This window comes from Puntigrus tetrazona, unplaced genomic scaffold, assembly GCF_018831695.1.
Source record: "Puntigrus tetrazona isolate hp1 unplaced genomic scaffold, ASM1883169v1 S000001057, whole genome shotgun sequence".
Classification (NCBI taxonomy): Eukaryota; Metazoa; Chordata; class Actinopteri; order Cypriniformes; family Cyprinidae; genus Puntigrus; species Puntigrus tetrazona.
Window position 1 is genome coordinate 395,769 of NW_025048646.1, and position 11,597 is coordinate 407,365.

An 11,597-nucleotide genomic window follows, 5' to 3' on the forward strand; every position below is an offset into this window, starting at 1 on the left:
GTCGAGTGGGAAAGCCTACGAGAAGTCACTCTTAACCCTGTCAAGCTCATGCCCATAAAAGTTTAATAGTAATGGGTTGAATCTGTAGGCCCAGGCCTTTACTGAATAAATTCATGCCCAGTAATGTGTTGCTGTTATGGGGTTTGTCTGTGAGCCTGGATGTCTGGATTTAGGTTTTGAACGCTTAAAAATTTCTTCCAGGGTTAATATGGTCGAGTGAGAAAGCCTACGAGAAGTCACACTTAACCCGGCCAAGATCATGCCCCTATTAGTGTTATAGTAATGGAGTGAGTTTGTGGGCCCAAGCCTTAAGGAAAACTGTAATACAGGGCCTTTACTGAATAAAATCATGCCCAGTAATGTGTTACTGTTATGGGGTTAGTCTGTGAGCCTGTATGTCTGGACGTAGGCTTTGAATGCTTGAATATTTCTTCCAGGGTTGCCATTGTTGAGTGGGAAAGACTACGAGAAGTCACACTTAAACCGGCCAAGATCATGCCCTTGAAAGTGTTATAGTACTGGGGTGAGTTTGTGGGCCCAAGCCTTGAAGAAAACTGTAATACAGGGCCTTTAGTGAATAAAATCATGCCCAGTAATGTCTTGCTGTTATGGGGTTAGTCTTAAGCCTGGATATCTGGACGTAGGTTTTGAATGCTCAAATATTTGTTCCAGGGTTACCATGGTTGAGTGGATTAGCATCCGAGAAGTCGCACTTAAACCGCCAATATCGCCTGGATGAAGTGCCTGGATGAAGCCCCTGGATGTCTGGACTTAGGTTTTGAATGCTTAAAAATTTCTTCCAGGGTTACCATGGTCGAGTGGATAAGCGTCCGAGAAGTCGCACTTAAACCGGCCATTATCGACTGGATGAAGCTCCTGGATGTCTGGATGTAGATTTTGAATGCTCAAACATTTGTTACAGGGTTACCATGGTCAAGTGGATTGGCGTCCGAGAAGTCGCGCTTAGACCGGACAATATCGCCTGGATGTCTGGACTTAGGTTTTGAATGCTTAAAAATTTCTTACAGGGTTACCATGGTCGAGTGGGAAAGCCTACGAGAAGTCACTCTTAACCCTGTCAAGCTCATGCCCATAAAAGTTTAATAGTAATGGGTTGAATCTGTGGGCCCAGGCCTTTACTGAATAAATTCATGCCCAGTAATCTGTTGCTGTTATGGGGTTTGTCTGTGAGCCTGGATGTCTGGATTTAGGTTTTGAACGCTTAAAAATTTCTTCCAGGGTTAATATGGTCGAGTGAGAAAGCCTACGAGAAGTCACACTTAACCCGGCCAAGATCATGCCCCTATTAGTGTTATAGTAATGGAGTGAGTTTGTGGGCCCAAGCCTTAAGGAAAACTCTAATACAGGGCCTTTACTGAATAAAATCATGCCCAGTAATGTGTTACTGTTATGGGGTTAGTCTGTGAGCCTGTATATCTGGACGTAGGTTTTGAACGCTTGAATATTTCTTCCAGGGTTGCCATTGTTGAGTGGGAAAGACTACGAGAAGTCACACTTAAACCGGCCAAGATCATGCCCATAATAGTGTTATAGTAATGGGGTGAGTCTGTGGGCTCAGGCCTTTACTGAATAAAATAAACCCGACAAAGATCATGCCCTTGAAAGTGTTATAGTACTGGGGTGAGTTTGTGGGACCAGGCCTTGAAGAAAACTGTAAAACAGGGCCTTTAGTGAATAAAATCATGCCCAGTAATGTCTTGCTGTTATGGGGTTAGTCTAGAGCCTGGATATCTGGACGTAGGTTTTGAATGCTCAAATATTTGTTCCAGGGTTACCATGGTCGAGTGGATTAGCATCCAATGAGTTGCACTTAAACCGGCCAATATCGCCTGGATGAAGCTCCTGGATGTCTGGACTTAGGTTTTGAACGCTTAAAAATTTCTTCCAGGGTTACCATGGTCGAGTGGGAAAGCCTATGAGAAGTCACTCTTAACCCTGTCAAGATCATGCCCTTTAAAGTTCTATAGTAATGGGGTGAGTTTGTGGGCACAGGCCTTAAAGAAAACTGTAATACAGGGCCTTTACTGAATAAAATCATGCCCAGTAATGTGTTACTGTTATGGGGTTAGTCTGTGAGCCTGGATGTCTGGACGTAGGTTTTGAATGCTTGAATATTTCTTCCAGGGTTACCATGGTCGAGTGGATATACGTCCGAGAAGTCGCACTTAAACCGGGCAATATCGAATGGATGAAGCGCCTGGATGTCTGGATGTAGGTTTTGAACGCTCAAACATTTGTTACAGGGTTACCATGGTCGAGTGGATTAGCGTCCGAGAAGTCGCACTTAAACCGGACAATATCGCCTGGATGTCTGGACTTAGGTTTTGAACGCTTAAAAAATTTCTTCCAGGGTTACCATGGTCGAGTGGGAAAGCCTACGAAAAGTCACTCTTAACCCTGTCAAGATCATGCCCATAAAAGTTTAATAGTAATGGGTTGAATCTGTGGGCCCAGGCCTTTACTGAATAAAATCATGCCCAGTAATGTGTTGCTGTTATGGGGTTTGTCTGTGAGCCTGGATGTCTGGATTTAGGTTTTGAACGCTTAAAAATTTTTTCCAGGGTTAATATGGTCGAGTGGGAAAGCCTACGAGAAGTCACCCTTAACCCGGCCAAGATCATGCCCCTATTAGTGTTATAGTAATGGAGTGAGTTTGTGGGCCCAAGCCTTAAAGAAAACTGTAATACAGGGCCTTTACTGAATAAAATTATGCCCAGTAATGTGTTACTGTTATGGGATTAGTCTGTGAGCCTGGATGTCTGGACGTAGGTTTTGAATGCTCAAAAATTTGTTCCAGGGTTACCATGGTCGAGTGGATAAGCGTCCGAGAAGTCGCACTTAAACCGGGCAATATCGACTGAATGAAGCGCCTGGATGTCTGGATGTAGGTTTTGAACGCTCAAACATTTGTTACAGGGTTACCATGGTCGAGTGGATTAGCGTCCGAGAAGTCGCACTTAAACCGGACAATATCGCCTGGATGTCTGGACTTAGGTTTTGATCGCTTAAAAATTTCTTCCAGGGTTACCATGGTCGAGTGGGAAAGCCTACGAAAAGTCACTCTTAACCCTGTCAAGATCATGCCCATAAAAGTTTAATAGTAATGGGTTGAATCTGTGGGCCCAGGCCTTTACTGAATAAAATCATGCCCAGTAATGTGTTGCTGTTATGGGGTTTGTCTGTGAGCCTGGATGTCTGGATTTAGGTTTTGAACGCTTAAAAATTTCTTCCAGGGTTAATATGGTCGAGTGGGAAAGCCTACGAGAAGTCACCCTTAACCCGGCCAAGATCAAGCCCCTATTAGTGTTATAGTAATGGAGTGAGTTTGTGGGCCCAAGCCTTAAAGAAAACTGTAATACAGGGCCTTTACTGAATAAAATCATGCCCAGTAATGTGTTACTGTTATGGGGTTAGTCTGTGAGCCTGTATGTCTGGACGTAGGTTTTGAATGCTTGAATATTTCTTCCAGGGTTGCCATTGTTGAGTGGGAAAGACTACGAGAAGTCACACTTAAACCGGCCAAGATCATGCCCATAATAGTGTTATAGTAATGGGGTGAGTCTGTGGGATCAGGCCTTTACTGAATAAAATAAACCCGACAAAGATCATGGCCTTCAAAGTGTTATAGTACTGGGGTGAGTTTGTGGGCCCAGGCCTTGAAGAAAACTGTAATACAGGGCCTTTAGTGAATAAAATCATGCCCAGTAATGTCTTGCTGTTATGGGGTTAGTCTAGAGCCTGGATATCTGGACGTAGGTTTTGAATGCTCAAATATTTGTTCCAGGGTTACCATGGTCGAGTGGATTAGCATCCAAAGAGTTGCACTTAAACCGGCCAATATCACCTGGATGAAGCCCCTGGATGCCTGGACTTAGGTTTTGAACGCTTAAAAATTTCTTCCAGGGTTACCATGGTCGAGTGGGAAAGCCTATGAGAAGTCACTCTTAACCCTGTCAAGATCATGCCCTTTAAAGTTTTATAGTAATGGGGTGAGTTTGTGGGCCCAGGCCTTAAAGAAAACTGTAATACAGGGCCTTTACTGAATAAAATCATGCCCAGTAATGTGTTACTGTTATGGGGTTAGTCTGTGAGCCTGGATGTCTGGATTTAGATTTTGAACGTTTAAAAATTTCTTCCAGGGTAACCATGGTCGAGTGGGAAAGCCTACGAGAAGTCACCCTTAACCCGGCCAAGATAGTAAAGGAGTGAGTTTGTGGGCCCAAGCCTTAAGGAAAACTGTAATACAGGGCCTTTACTGAATAAAATCATGCCCAGTAATGTGTTACTGTTATGGGGTTAGTCTGTGAGCCTGTATGTCTGTAGGTAGGTTTTGAATGCTTGAATATTTCTTCCAGGGTTGCCATTGTTGAGTGGGAAAGACTACGAGAAGTCACACTTAAACCGGCCAAGATCATGCCCATAATATTGTTATAGTAATGGGGTGAGTCTGTGGGCTCAGGCCTTTACTGAATAAAATAAACCCGACAAAGATCATGCCCTTGAAAGTGTTATAGTACTGGGGTGAGTTTGTGGGCCCAGGCCTTGAAGAAAACTGTAATACAGGGCCTTTAGTGAATAAAATCATGCCCAGTAATGTCTTGCTGTTATGGGGTTAGTCTAGAGCCTGGATATCTGGACGTAGGTTTTGAATGCTCAAATATTTGTTCCAGGGTTACCATGGTCGAGTGGATTAGCATCCAAAGAGTTGCACTTAAACCGGCCAATATCGCCTGGATGAAGCCCCTGGATGTCTGGACTTAGGTTTTGAACGCTTAAAAATTTCTTCCAGGGTTACCATGGTCGAGTGGATAAGCGTCCGAGAAGTCGCACTTAAATCGGCCAATATCGACTGGATGAAGCGCCTGGATGTCTGGATGTAGGTTTTGAACGCTCAAACATTTGTTACAGGGTTACCATGGTCGAGTGGATTAGCGTCCGAGAAGTCGCACTTAAACCGGACAATATCGCCTGGATGTCTGGACTTAGGTTTTGAACGCTTAAAAATTTCTTCCAGGGTTACCATGGTCGAGTGGGAAAGCCTACGAAAAGTCACTCTTAACCCTGTCAAGATCATGCCCATAAAAGTTTAATAGTAATGGGTTGAATCTGTGGGCCCAGGCCTTTACTGAATAAAATCATGCCCAGTAATGTGTTGCTGTTATGGGGTTTGTCTGGATGTCTGGATTTAGGTTTTGAACGCTTAAAAATTTCTTCCAGGGTTAATATGGTCGAGTGGGAAAGCCTACGAGAAGTCACCCTTAACCCGGCCAAGATCATGCCCCTATTAGTGTTATAGTAATGGAGTGAGTTTGTGGGCCCAAGCCTTAAAGAAAACTGTAATACAGGGCCTTTACTGAATAAAATCATGCCCAGTAATGTGTTACTGTTATGGGGTTAGTCTGTGAGCCTGTATGTCTGGACGTAGGTTTTGAATGCTTGAATATTTCTTCCAGGGTTGCCATTGTTGAGTGGGAAAGACTACGAGAAGTCACACTTAAACCGGCCAAGATCATGCCCATAATAGTGTTATAGTAATGGGGTGAGTCTGTGGGCTCAGGCCTTTACTGAATAAAATAAACCCGACAAAGATCATGGCCTTCAAAGTGTTATAGTACTGGGGTGAGTTTGTGGGCCCAGGCCTTGAAGAAAACTGTAATACAGGGCCTTTAGTGAATAAAATCATGCCCAGTAATGTCTTGCTGTTATGGGGTTAGTCTAGAGCCTGGATATCTGGACGTAGGTTTTGAATGCTCAAATATTTGTTCCAGGGTTACCATGGTCGAGTGGATTAGCATCCAAAGAGTTGCACTTAAACCGGCCAATATCGCCTGGATGAAGCGCCTGGATGAAGCCCCTGGATGTCTGGACTTAGGTTTTGAACGCTTAAAAATTTCTTCCAGGGTTACCATGGTCTAGTGGGAAAGCCTATGAGAAGTCACTCTTAACCCTGTCAAGATCATGCCCTTTAAAGTTTTATAGTAATGGGGTGAGTTTGTGGGCCCAGGCCTTAAAAAAAAAACTGTAATACAGGGCCTTTACTGAACAAAATCATGCCCAGTAATGTGTTACTGTTATGGGGTTAGTCTGTGAGCCTGGATGTCTGGATTTAGATTTTGAACGTTTAAAAATTTCTTCCAGGGTAACCATGGTCGAGTGGGAAAGACTACGAGAAGTCACACTTAAGTCGGCCAATATCATGTCCATAATAATGTTGTAGTATTGGGGTGAGTTTGTGGGTCCAGGCCTTTACTGAAGAAAATCATGCCCAGTAATGTGTTACTGTTATGGTATTAGTCTGTGAGCCTGGATGTCTGGACGTAGGTTTTGAATGCTCAAAAATTTGTTCCAGGGTTACCATGGTCGAGTGGATAAGCGTCCGAGAAGTCGCACTTAAACTGGCCAATATCGACTGGATGAAGCGCCTGGATGTCTGGATGTAGGTTTTGAGCGCTCAAACATTTGTTACAGGGTTACCATGGTCGAGTGGATTAGCGTCCGAAGTCGCACTTAAACCGGACAATATCGCCTGGATGTCTGGACTTAGGTTTTGAGCGCTTAAAAATTTCTTCCAGGGTTACCATGGTCAGTGGGAAAGCCTACGAAAAGTCACTCTTAACCCTGTCAAGATCATGCCCATAAAAGTTTAATAGTAATGGGTTGAATCTGTGGGCCCAGGCCTTTACTGAATAAAATCATGCCCAGTAATGTGTTGCTGTTATGGGGTTTGTCTGTGAGCCTGGATGTCTGGATTTAGGTTTTGAACAGCTTAAAAATTTCTTCCAGGGTTAATATCGTCGAGTGGGAAAGCCTACGAGAAGTCACCCTTAACCCGGCCAAGATCATGCCCTATTAGTGTTATAGTAATGGAGTGAGTTTGTGGGCCCAAGCCTTAAAGAAAACTGTAATACAGGGCCTTTACTGAATAAAATCATGCCCAGTAATGTGTTACTGTTATGGGGTTAGTCTGTGAGCCTGTATGTCTGGACGTAGGTTTTGAATGCTTGAATATTTCTTCCAGGGTTGCCATTGTTGAGTGGGAAAGACTACGAGAAGTCACACTTAAACCGGCCAAGATCATGCCCATAATAGTGTTATAGTAATGGGGTGAGTCTGTGGGCTCAGGCCTTTACTGAATAAAATAAACCCGACAAAGATCATGGCCTTCAAAGTGTTATAGTACTGGGGTGAGTTTGTGGGCCCAGGCCTTGAAGAAAACTGTAATACAGGGCCTTTAGTGAATAAAATCATGCCCAGTAATGTCTTGCTGTTATGGGGTTAGTCTAGAGCCTGGATATCTGGACGTAGGTTTTGAATGCTCAAATATTTGTTCCAGGGTTACCATGGTCGAGTGGGAAAGCCTATGAGAAGTCACTCTTAACCCTGTCAAGATCATGCCCTTTAAAGTTTTATAGTAATGGGGTGAGTTTGTGGGCCCAGGCCTTAAAGAAAACTGTAATACAGGGCCTTTACTGAATAAAATCATGCCCAGTAATGTGTTACTGTTATGGGGTGAGCCTGGATGTCTGGATTTAGATTTTGAACGTTTAAAAATTTCTTACAGGGTAACCATGGTCGAGTGGGAAAGCCTACGAGAAGTCAGACTTAAGTCGGCCAAGATCATGCCCATAATAATGTGGTAGTATTGGGGTGAGTTTGTGGGTCCAGGCCTTTACTGAGTAAAATCATGCCCAGTAATGTGTTACTGTTATGGGATTAGTCTGTGAGCCTGGATGTCTGGACGTAGGTTTTGAATGCTCAAAAAATTGTTCCAGGGTTACCATGGTGGAGTGGATTAGCATCCGAGAAGTCGCACTTAAACCGGCCAATATCACCTGGATGAAGCCCCTGGATGTCTGGACTTAGGTTTTGAATGCTTAAAAATTTCTTCCAGCGTTACCATGGTCGAGTGGGAAAGCCTATGAGAAGTCACTCTTAACCCTGTCAAGATCATGCCCTTTAAAGTTTTATAGTAATGGGGAGAGTTTGTGGGCCCAGACCTTAAAGAAAACTGTAATACAGCGCCATTACTGAATAAAATCATGCCCAGTAATGTGTTACTGTTATGGGGTTAGTCTGTGAGCCTGGATGTCTGGATTTAGATTTTGAACGTTTAAAAATTTCTTCCAGGGTAATCATGGTCGAGTGGGAAAGCCTACGAGAAGTCAGACTTAAGTCGGCCAAGATCATGCCCATAATAATGTTGTAGTATTGGGGTGAGTTTGTGGGTCCAGGCCTTTACTGAAGAAAATCATGCCCAGTAATGTGTTACTGTTATGGGATTAGTCTGTGAGCCTGGATGTCTGGACGTAGGTTTTGAATGCTCAAAAATTTGTTCCAGGGTTACCATGGTCGAGTGGATAAGCGTCCGAGAAGTCGCACTTAAACCGGCCATTATCTACTGGATGAAGCTCCTGGATGTCTGGATGTAGGTTTTGAACGCTCAAACATTTGTTACAGGGTTACCATGGTCGAGTGGATTAGCGTCCGAGAAGTCGCACTTAAACCGGACACTATCGCCTGGATGTCTGGACTTAGGTTTTGAGCGCTTAAAAATTTTTTCCAGGGTTACCATGGTCGAGCGGGAAAGCCTACGAGAAGTCACTCTTAACTCTGTCAAGCTCATGCCCATAAAAGTTTAATAGTAATGGGTTGAATCTGTGGGCCCAGGCCTTTACTGAATAAATTCATGCCCAGTAATGTGTTGCTGTTATGGGGTTTGTCTGTTAGCCTGGATGTCTGGATTTAGGTTTTGAACGCTTAAAAATTTCTTCCAGGGTTAATATGGTCGAGTGGGAAAGCCTACGAGAAGTCACATAACCCGGCCAAGATCATGCCCCTATTAGTGTTTTAGTAATGGAGTGAGTTTGTGGGCCCAAGCCTTAAGGAAAACTGTAATACAGGGCCTTTACTGAATAAAATCATGCCCAGTAATGTGTTACTGTTATGGGGTTAGTCTGTGAGCCTGTATGTCTGGACGTAGGTTTTGAATGCTTGAATATTTCTTCCAGGGTTGCCATTGTTGAGTGGGAAAGACTACGAGAAGTCACACTTAAACCGGCCAAGATCATGCCCATAATATTGTTATAGTAATGGGGTGAGTCTGTGGGCTCAGGCCTTTACTGAATAAAATAAACCCGACAAAGATCATGCCCTTGAAAGTGTTATAGTACTGGGGTGAGTTTGTGGGCCCAGGCCTTGAAGAAAACTGTAATACAGGGCCTTTAGTGAATAAAATCATGCCCAGTAATGTCTTGCTGTTATGGGGTTAGTCTAGAGCCTGGATATCTGGACGTAGGTTTTGAATGCTCAAATATTTGTTCCAGGGTTACCATGGTCGAGTGGATTAGCATCCAAAGAGTTGCACTTAAACCGGCCAATATCGCCTGGATGAAGCGCCTGGATGAAGCCCTGGATGTCTGGACTTAGGTTTTGAACAGCTTAAAAATTTCTTCCAGGGTTACCATGGTCTAGTGGGAAAGCCTATGAGAAGTCACTCTTAACCCTGTCAAGATCATGCCCTTTAAAGTTTTATAGTAATGGGGTGAGTTTGTGGGCCCAGGCCTTAAAGAAAACTGTAATACAGGGCCTTTACTGAATAAAATCAAGCCCAGTAATGTGTTACTGTTATGGGGTTAGTCTGTGAGCCTGGATGTCTGGATTTAGATTTTGAACGTTTAAAAATTTCTTCCAGAGTAACCATGGTCGAGTGGGAAAGACTACGAGAAGTCACACTTAAGTCGGCCAATATCATGCCCATAATAATGTTGTAGTATTGGGGTGAGTTTGTGGGTCCAGGCCTTTACTGAAGAAAATCATGCCCAGTAATGTGTTACTGTTATGGTATTAGTCTGTGAGCCTGGATGTCTGGACGTAGGTTTTGAATGCTCAAAAATTTGTTCCAGGGTTACCATGGTCGAGTGGATAAGCGTCCGAGAAGTCGCACTTAAACTGGCCAATATCGACTGGATGAAGCGCCTGGATGTCTGGATGTAGGTTTTGAACGCTCAAACATTTGTTACAGGGTTACCATGGTCGAGTGGATTAGCGTCCGAGAAGTCGCACTTAAACCGGACAATATCGCCTGGATGTCTGGACTTAGGTTTTGAGCGGCAAAAATTTCTTCCAGGGTTACCATGGTCAGAGTGGGAAAGCCTACGAAAAGTCACTCTTAACCCTGTCAAGATCATGCCCATAAAAGTTTAATAGTAATGGGTTGAATCTGTGGGCCCAGGCCTTTACTGAATAAAATCATGCCCAGTAATGTGTTGCTGTTATGGGGTTTGTCTGTGAGCCTGGATGTCTGGATTTAGGTTTTGAACGCAGCAAAAATTTCTTCCAGGGTTAATATGGTCGAGTTGGAAAGCCTACGAGAAGTCACCCTTAACCGGCCAAGATCATGCCCTATTAGTGTTATAGTAATGGAGTGAGTTTGTGGGCCCAAGCCTTAAAGAAAACTGTAATACAGGGCCTTTACTGAATAAAATCATGCCCAGTAATGTGTTACTGTTATGGGGTTAGTCTGTGAGCCTGTATGTCTGGACGTGAGTTTTGAATGCTTGAATATTTCTTCCAGGGTTGCCATTGTTGAGTGGGAAAGACTACGAGAAGTCACACTTAAACCGGCCAAGATCATGCCCATAATAGTGTTATAGTAATGGGGTGAGTCTCTGGGCTCAGGCCTTTACTGAATAAAATAAACCCGACAAAGATCATGGCCTTCAAAGTGTTATAGTACTGGGGTGAGTTTGTGGGCCCAGGCCTTGAAGAAAACTGTAATACAGGGCCTTTAGTGAATAAAATCATGCCCAGTAATGTCTTGCTGTTATGGGGTTAGTCTAGAGCCTGGATATCTGGACGTAGGTTTTGAATGCTCAAATATTTGTTCCAGGGTTACCATGGTCGAGTGGATTAGCATCCAAAGAGTTGCACTTAAACCGGCCAATATCACCTGGATGAAGCCCCTGGATGTCTGGACTTAGGTTTTGAACGGCTTAAAATTTCTTCCAGGGTTACCATGGTCGAGTGGATAAGCGTCGAGAAGTCGCACTTAAATCGGCCAATATCGACTGGATGAAGCGCCTGGATGTCTGGATGTAGGTTTTGAACGCTCAAACATTTGTTACAGGGTTACCATGGTCGAGTGGATTAGCGTCCGAGTCGCGCACTTAAACCGGACAATATCGCCTGGATATCTGGATTTAGGTTTTGAACGCTTAAAAATTTCTTCCAGGGTTAATATGGTCGAGTGGGAAAGCCTACGAGAAGTCACACTTAACCCGGCCAAGATCATGCCCTATTAGTGTTATAGTAATGGAGTGAGTTTGTGGGCCCAAGCCTTAAGGAAAACTGTAATACAGGGCCTTTACTGAAGAAAATCATGCCCAGTAATGTGTTACTGTTATGGGGTTAGTCTGTGAGCCTGTATGTCTGGATGTAGGTTTTGAATGCTTGAATATTTCTTCCAGGGTTGCCATTGTTGAGTGGGAAAGACTACGAGAAGTCACACTTAAACCGGCCAAGATCATGCCCCTATTAGTGTTTTAGTAATGGAGTGAGTTTGTGGGCCCAAGCCTTAA